This window comes from Bison bison, unplaced genomic scaffold (genome assembly GCF_000754665.1).
Source record: "Bison bison bison isolate TAMUID 2011002044 unplaced genomic scaffold, Bison_UMD1.0 scf7180017864461, whole genome shotgun sequence".
NCBI classification, from domain to species: Eukaryota; Metazoa; Chordata; class Mammalia; order Artiodactyla; family Bovidae; genus Bison; species Bison bison.
This window is the reverse complement of record NW_011495023.1, coordinates 4,233,359-4,242,351: the sequence shown is the minus strand read 5'-3', so window position 1 is coordinate 4,242,351 and position 8,993 is coordinate 4,233,359.

The window sequence follows — 8,993 nt, the reverse complement described above, 5'->3', positions numbered from 1 at the left end:
CTCCTGAGTCCCTTGGACTGAAGGAGATCCAACCAGTCCATCCTAAAGGAAATCAGTCTGGAATATTCATTGGAAGGACTGATGCTGAAACTCCAATACTTTGGCCACCTGATGTGAAGAACTGACTCATTGGAAAAGACTCTGAAGCTGGGAAAGATTGAAGGCAGGAGGAGAAGGGGATGACAGAGGATGAGAGGGTTGGATGGCATCACTGACTCTATGGACATTAGTTTGAGCAAGCTCTGGGAGTTGGTGATGGACAGGGAAGCCTGGTGTGCTGCAGTCTATGGGGTTGCAAATAATTGGAGAGGACTGAGTGACTGAACTGAACTGACTGATAAACCTGGACAGAGTAGAAGAAGGCTGCATGTACTTCCCCTTATGTTCATGTGTTTTTCCCATTTTCTTCTGAACTATTTCTTGTTGTTTTATAAGCATTTGAATATTCTAGATCTTTTTGCTTACTGTAGTAGTCATGTGGCTATTGAGTACTTACAATGTGATTTGTCCAAACTGAGATGTTTTATAAGTTTAACATAAAAATTGAAGTTGAAACCAGTATGAAAAAATGTAAACTATCTTTTTACCAGTTTTGGTATTAATTACTTGTTGACTTGATTACATTTTTGATATATTAGAGTAATAAAATATATGTTATTTTTGTATGTTTCTTTTGATCATTTTGAATATGACTATTAGAAAATTTAAATTTGCCATTGTGGCTCACATTATATTTCTACTATATACCACTACTCTAGCCTTATAGCAATCTTTGATTAGTAGCATATGTTTGTGTTCGTTTGTGGAGGATTTGTCTTTCACTGTCTTCTTTGTATGTATTGATGAGAAGAAATCGTGGCTCTAGTTGCAGAGTAGAGACTGAATGGGGCCAAGGAGAGAAGTGAATGAATCCCAGAAAATTTTTGGGAAAACTGCAGGTGGATGAGATGTAGTGAGCAATGACATTGAATTGTTAAGGATGACTTGGGTTTTTAGCAAACCATAGTGCTATTTTCTGTGATGGGGAGACCAACGTGGGGGAATACATTAAGTGGGGAAAACAAAGTGATTTTTGAGCTGGTAAGTTTGATGCAGCTCAGTGGAGTTATAAATTGGGTAAATAAATCTGGAATGCTCATATTATAAATTCCCGCATGTGCAAGAAGATGAGACTTGTCTCTGTTAGCTATTGTAGTGTGTATAATAACCACAAAATCTTGTGGCATGTGACCATAAACATTTATTTCTCATGTATTTGTGAAATAGTTAGGGTTCAGCTGATCTAGGTCGGGCTTCTCATTGCAGGCTGGGCTCTGGTCTGGTCCAAAGGTGTCTACTATGGGGATGAGGTGCAAGATGCAGCAGCTACAGAAGAACTTCTTCGTGTCACAATCATGATGCTCATGACAGAACGACATTCTCATGTGGATGTACCCTTCCCTCCTCAGGCTCAGCCGGAATTGGCACATAATCATTTCTGCTCCTATTTCATCGTTCACATAAGCTCAAACACAATGTCAATAGGATTGGACACTAAACTCTGCCTACCTTAGCCACTGATACTGAAAAAGCATGTGGCAAAGTTTGTAGATGTATAAGGCATTGGGATGGGAGGGGGGTGAGCAGTGTGAGTAAAGAATTTTAATAATTTTTTGCGGGGGGCGGGTTGCTGAGCTGTGGGGCCTGTGGAATGCTAGGTCTCTGAACAGGGATTGAACCTGGGTCCCCTGCAGTGGAAGCTCGGATTCCCAACAACTGGACTGCAAGGGAAATTCCCAAGAGTACAGAATTTTGAACAATGATTCAATTTACCACAAAGCTTATCATTTTCAGGTCAAAATAAGGGCGCCAACGTGCCTTGTTTGAAAACGATTCTCCAGTTATTAGATATTGCTGATAACTTTTGTAGTCCAGCAGCACAGCAGGGTGACTCCAGATGTGAAGAAGAGTGGTTTTGAGAATACAATAACCCTCACTAGACATGTGGACAGACATGCTGACAGAAAGTCTAGTGCTTTGGGGTCTGTACTTCTCTGACCTCTGTGTGATTAGCCTGACTGAAGAGATAAGCAGAATGAGTCCTATGAAGCTAATTCACAAACTGGGAAAATCAACAGGAGGACTCGGTTTGACTTTCTATTGTGATACTTATTCATTTTCTTTGAACTTTTTAAAGTTTAACTTTCTTGATCCATATAGTTCTCATTTGTGAAGTGGAAATGAAAAACCTGCTTTTCAGGATTATATTTGCTCGTATTTTGATCTCTGTGTCCTATAGATACTTATTTTGCCAGTAACACTTCATTATTGGAGAAGGAAATGGTAACCCACTCCAGTGTTCTTTCCTGGAGAATCCCAGGGACAGAGGAGCCTGGTGGGCTGCCATCTATGGGGTCGAACAGAGTCGGACACGACTGACGCAACTTAGCAGCAGCGGCAGCAGCAACACTTCATTATATCTATTTGTTTACCTTTTTCTCCTCACCCCTCCCAAAATACCACCTTCTTGAGGAAAAATAGATCAACTTTGTAATTGTAATATCTAGTACAATACTTAGGCTTCCCAGGTGGCCCAGCAATAAAGAATCTGCCGGCCGGCGCAGGAGAGGTAAGTGACGCAAGTTTGATTCCTGGGTTGGGAAGATCCCCTGGAGAGGGCATGGCAACTCACTCATGCAGTATTGCCTGGGAACAATGACACGACTGAGCACACACCCGGCATCAGCTCAGCTGGGTTTCCTTACAGTGCTGTTGTTTTACAGTACAATACTCGGCATGTTGTAGGAACTTAGCAAACTTTTCTTGATCAAATTAAATGACTTCTTCATTTTTGTGTTGCAGGGACAAGGGAAACAAAGGAGGGCCTAAGTTGTGGCTGCTGACCTTCTCTTGAATGACTCTATTATAAATCATCTTACCATGCAGTAGAATGCCTTATAGGGCTTCCCAGGTGCCAATGCAGGAGACGAGGGTTTGATCCCTGAGTCAGAAAGATCCCCTGGAGTAGGAAATGTCAACCCACTCCAGTATTCTTGCCTGAAAAATCCCAAGGACAGAAGAGTCTGATGGGCTATTGTCCACGGGCCGCAGAGAGTCAGACACAGCTTAGCGACTCAGCAGAGCACAGCACAGAATGTCTTATAAAGTATCTGACACATATTATGAGCTTGGTAAATCTTATCTTTCTTTCTTTTCTATCTGCAGATTTTTAGGAGCTACAAGAATGTATAACGGTGAGCCCCTGTCCCATGGGGCATCACGGCACCAGAATTTCTTTAATTAACAGATATTTTAATCAAACTGAAAGTTCCCTTTTGTGAAGCTAATTCTACTAAAGCTAATTGTACAAAACAAATCCATTAAGTGCTTTAGTAGTTATAATGATCAGAGAAGTTTTATTGCTCTGGTGAATGGTTACTTCAGAATGGTTACTAAAATATGACTGTATCAGATAGTTACATAGGAAATGTCCCCCCAAGTTTTTCTATAGTAAAGTTATCCTGGAAAAAATTTTTCACTGCTTATCAAAATTGTCATCCTAAATAAACTATGTAGTGCTCGTTGTATGACATGGACCTAAAGTCCTTCAGGATGCTATACACCTATCTTAATGATTCATTCTTGAAATAAAAATAAGAATGGACATCACCAAAATTTAAGAATTTTGTGCTGCAAAGTCTACCATCAAGAAGATGAAAAAGCAACCAGCAGAAAAGAAGAAAATAATGGCAGATCACATACCTGAAAAGGAACTTGCATCCTGAACATACAAAAAGTTATGTAACTCAATAGTTAAAAGGACAAATAATCCAGTTAATAAAAGCCAAGGATCTGAACAGACATTGCCCTAAGACAATGAAAATAGCTAACAGACACATGGAAAGATACTGTATATCTTTACTCATGAAGAAAACAAAAATCAAAACCACTATAAGCTACCACTACACAGACTAGTATGGCTATAATCAAAAAGAAAATAGCAAGTGTTGGTGAGAATGTGCAGAAATTAAAACTCTCAGACATGGCTGTATGACCTTTAACATGGTTCAGGACATTTAGAAAACCAGTTTGACCATTCTTCAAAATGTAAGACACAAAGTTACTATGTGTTGTGCTGTGCTTAGTCACGACTTAGTCACTCAGTCGTGTCCGACTCTTTGCAACCCCATAGTGTGTGGCCCTCCAGGCTCCTCTGTCCAAGGGGATTCTCCAGGCAAGAATACTGGAGTGGCTTGCCACACCCTTCTCCAGAGGATCTTCCCAACCCAGGGATCAAACTGTATTTCAGGCAGACTCTTTACCATCTGAGCCACCAGGGAAGCCCAAGAATGCTGGAGTGGGTAGCCTATCCCTTCTCCAGAGGGTCTTCCTGACTCAGGAATCGAACTTTATTGCAGGTGGGTTCTTCACCAGCTGAGCTCCCAGGGAAGCCCAACGTTACCATATGTGATGGTATTTGGATGTGGGGCCTTTCAGGAGATAAACAGGTCTTCAGGGTGGAGCCCTCTTGATGGGACTATTGACCCTACAAGAGTGGTCAGAGAATTCAATAGTTCTAAGCAGATGGAGATGTCTACTGCAAATGGCATTTATCACTCAGTGAAACTATGACAGAACATCTCTGTGTTCTATAGACTTAGAAACATGGTGACATTTTATTTCGTCTATGTCACGGTAGAAAGAAAGCTTGTCAGATATGTGAAACCCAGGAAAAATGGTTGACATTCCATATTGAGTTAGCTATCACTCTGTCTTTTGAAGCCCAAAGTTTTTATGTTTGGTCTCAGAGATGGAGGGCAAATTTGATGCTGTGATTTTTACTTGAGAGTCAGTTACACTATCCACAGTTTAACGTAGAAAAAAATTCATTCTGACAGACAAAAAAGACCTTATCATAAATAATAATCAAGTAACAATCAAGCCTTTAAAGGGAGAGTATTTCATTGCCAATAGCTAATACCACTCTAAATTATAGCAACAAATGCCCAAGGAACCCTCCCAAAACAAAGTGGTAATTACACTACTTCTTGGCTTTCAGGGCCAACCCAATTTTCCTTTTTGGTGTTATATTCATTCACAGGGTTATATTTGGCTACTTAAATACTATATCATTTGCCAATATCTATAAATAGCTGTATATTATTGAGTCTTCAGGCCATCATCTGTAATTCTGGATCATTTCCCCTTTTCATTTCCCAATATACCATGCAACAGGAAAATAACTTTTCTTCACATTTCATGAGGGTGTCAGGAATCATGACAAAATGGAATTATGATTCTGTTATTTTCCTTTTGCAGCATATAATACATTAAATATTAATGTATGACGATGATTCCCTGAGAAACTGTAATTAAATTAGGTTGGCCCCTCTCCTGGACTGTTAATTACTATAATATCAATTAGAGTTAAATATGAAAACTGCATATGCCAAAATAGACAAATGAATTTTTTGGAATACTGAGCATAACCATGTAATTTTGAGGTCCTGATGGGATTTGGCTGTTGATGGCAATGTGAGACTTAATCCCCCTGATCATTTTATCTTGGGTTTGCTGTTTCTGTTTCTACATTTAAAAATCATAGTCCCATTGAAGGGATGGTTAGGGAGTTTGGGATCATCATGTATATACTGTTTTATCTAAAATGGATAAATAACAAGGACCTACTGTGTAAGCACATGGAACTTTGCTCAATGCTATGTAGCAGCCTGGATAGGAGGGGAGTTTGGGAGAGAATGGATATAGGTGTATGTATGACTAAGTCCTGCAGGGTTCACCTGAAACTGTCACAACATAGTTAATTGGCTATAATGCAAAACAAAATAAAAAGTTGAAATAAATAAATGAAAAATATAAAGTCCCATTGAAAAATGTATAAATTCCACTAGCAGCTTCACTTCACTTTTAGTTTCTTGTCCTACGATTTCTTCTAAAGGGTAGGCTTCTATTTTTTTTTTTTTTTTTTCATTTTTGGGTATTTTTATGTGACTTTTGCTTCAGGGATAGCATTGCTCTTTCCTTTATTTTTAAGTTAATACACTTTATTTTTTTAAGTTTTTTTTTTTTTTTAATGTAGACCATTTTGAAAGTCCTTCATTGGATTTGTTACAATATTGATTCTGTTTTATGTTTTGGTCTTTTGGCTGTGAGGCATGTGGGATCTTAGCTCTCAGACCAGGGATCAAACCCTCACCCCCTGCATTGGAAGATGAAGTCCTCCTCACTGGGAAGTCCTGGTATACTTTCGATTTTAAAGTAGTGTTAGGTTTGCAGAAAAATTGAGCAGAAATTATAGTTTCCATATACCCCCTCCCCGCTTCAAATCATGATTAAACAAATCTTCCTCCCAACAGCCAAGCATTAAGAGTAATCCTAAATTTCCACTAGATGGAATTTTGCCATAACAAAAGGAAACTCTTTCCTGAGTTAAACCATCAGCCAAGGCCCAAACAACCAAAATTAAGTTTAAAAACATTTGGAGAAGTATATCTTAAAATATAAAGCACAATATTGCCAATAATCTGTTATCTAACATAACCATCACCTCAATTTTTATAGTGGAAGAGACTCTTCTAAAAAGGCATTGTGTTAAGGGTACTTCCTTTGTTTCTTCACTGCCAAATCTAAATAGAAATAAGTATTTCCTGGGGATATGAGCCTCAAGGTGTTGTGTGTGTGCTTGCAACAAGTTAATACTTTCTTTGGAATTATCTCCATCCTGTCTGCTACCATCTTTAATCCTTTCTTTCTATTATTGTCCAAATTACAACTTTTCTGTTATTATTTCTCTGCCAATTATACAATTAGCAGTATCGTTATGTTGAGAGAGCAGACTCTGTAGCCACATTTATTTCAACCTTTTTTTTTTTTGGTGGTACCAAGCAGCACTTGGGATCTCAGTTCCCTGACTCGGGATCAAACCCTCGAAACCTGCACTGGAAGCATAGAAAGTCTTAACCACTGGACTGCCAGGGAAGTTCCTATTTTAACTTTAAAATCTAATTCTTAAGTTGTAGCGAATGTTTGTATATGTTTTCTGTTATTTTAAAATTCTCTGTTGCTCTTGTTCAGTCGCTTAGTCATGTCCAACTCTTTGTGACCCTATGGACAGCAGCATGCTAGGCTTCCCTGTCCTTCACTATCTCCCGGGCTCATGTCCATTGAGTTGGTGATGCCATGCAATGATCTCTTCCTCTGTCATCCCCTTCTCCTCCTGCTTTCAATCTTTCCCAGCATCAGGGTCTTTTTCAATGAGTCAGCTATTCATATCAGGTACTGCTAAATATTATTTGTCACCTTCACTTATTGGAACCATTCACTTATACTGATCTATATGAAGAGAACAGTTTATTTGCCTTCCAAATTAATAAACAAATTCAACAAAATAAAAATAACTATACTATAAGATGTTTAAAATTAATACTTTTCTACCTATAGAAACACTTTATCCTAAAAAACAAGATAGTTTAATATCTACAGTTAACGCCTTGGTTTCCAATTTTGAATGAAGCCTGTGAAATCAGTGTAATATGCATTTAACTACATATTTTTCCTTTATTTATCAATTTTTATCTTTCAGCAGTCCATACATTAAGAACTTTGGAATTTTAAAGATCAAATTGCCAACATCCATTGGCTTATACAAACAGCAAGAGAATTCCAAAAGAACATCTATTTCTGCTTCAATGACCACACCAAAGCCTTTGACTGTGTGGATCACAACAAACTGTGGAAAATTCTTAAAGAGATGGGAACACCAGCCCACCTTACCTGCCTCCTGAGAAGTCTATATGCAAGTCAAGAAGCAACAGTTAGAACCAGACATGGAACAAGGAACCGGTTCCAAATTGGGAAAGGAATACGTCAAAGCTGTATATTGTCAACTTGCTTATTTAACTTATATGCAGAGTATATCATGCGAAGTGCTGGGTTGAATGAAGCACAAGCTGGAATCAAGATTGCAGAGAGAAATATCAATAACCTCAGATATGCAGATGACACCACCCTTATGGCTGAAAGCGAAGAGGAACTAAAGAGCCTCTTATGAAAGTGAAAGAGGAGAGTGAAAATCGGGCTTAAAACTCAACATTCAAAAAATGAAGATCATGGCATCAGGTTCCATGGCAAATAGATGGGGAAACAATGGAAACAGTGACAGACTTTATTTTTTGAGGGGGCTCCAAAATCACTACAGATGGAGACTGCAGCCATGAAATTAAAAGACACTTGCTCCTTGGAAGAAAAGCTATGACCAACCTGCTGCTGCTGCTGCTGCTAAGTTGCTTCAGTCATGTTCGACTCTGTGTGACCCCATAGACGGCAGACTGGTGGGCTGCTGTGTATGGGGTCACTAGACAGCATATTAAAAAGCAGAGACATTCATATGCTGACAAAGGTCCCTCTAGTCAAAGCTATGGTTTTTTCAGTAGTCATGTATGGATATGAGAGTTGGACCATAAAGAAAGCTGAGCACTGAAGAACTGATGCTTTTGAATTGTGGTGTTGGAGAAGACTGTTGAAGGTCCCTTGGACTGCAAGGAGATCAAACTAGTCAATCCTAAAGGAAATCAATCCTAAGTATTCATTGGAAGGACTGATGCCGAAGCTGAAGCTCCAATATTTTGGCTACCTGATGCGAAGAACTGACTCACTGGAAAAGACCCTGATGCTGGGAAAGATTGAAGGCAGGAGGAGAAGGGGATGACAGAGGATGAGAGGGTTGGATGGCATCACCGACTCCATGGACTTGAGTTTGACCAAGCTCTGGAAGTTGATGATGGACAGGGAAGCCCGGCATGCTGCAGTCCATTGGGTCCTGAAGAGTCAGACACGACTGAGTGACTGAATTGAACTGAATGTAAAGGAAATCATAACCATAGAATTTGGGGGGTTGAGTATGACAGAAGTGGGAAGTTTCAATATTTATTCCACTTGAATCTCTGCAAGTTATATCTGACTGATGTTCACTTACATTTCTTCAATTGTCCCTTACC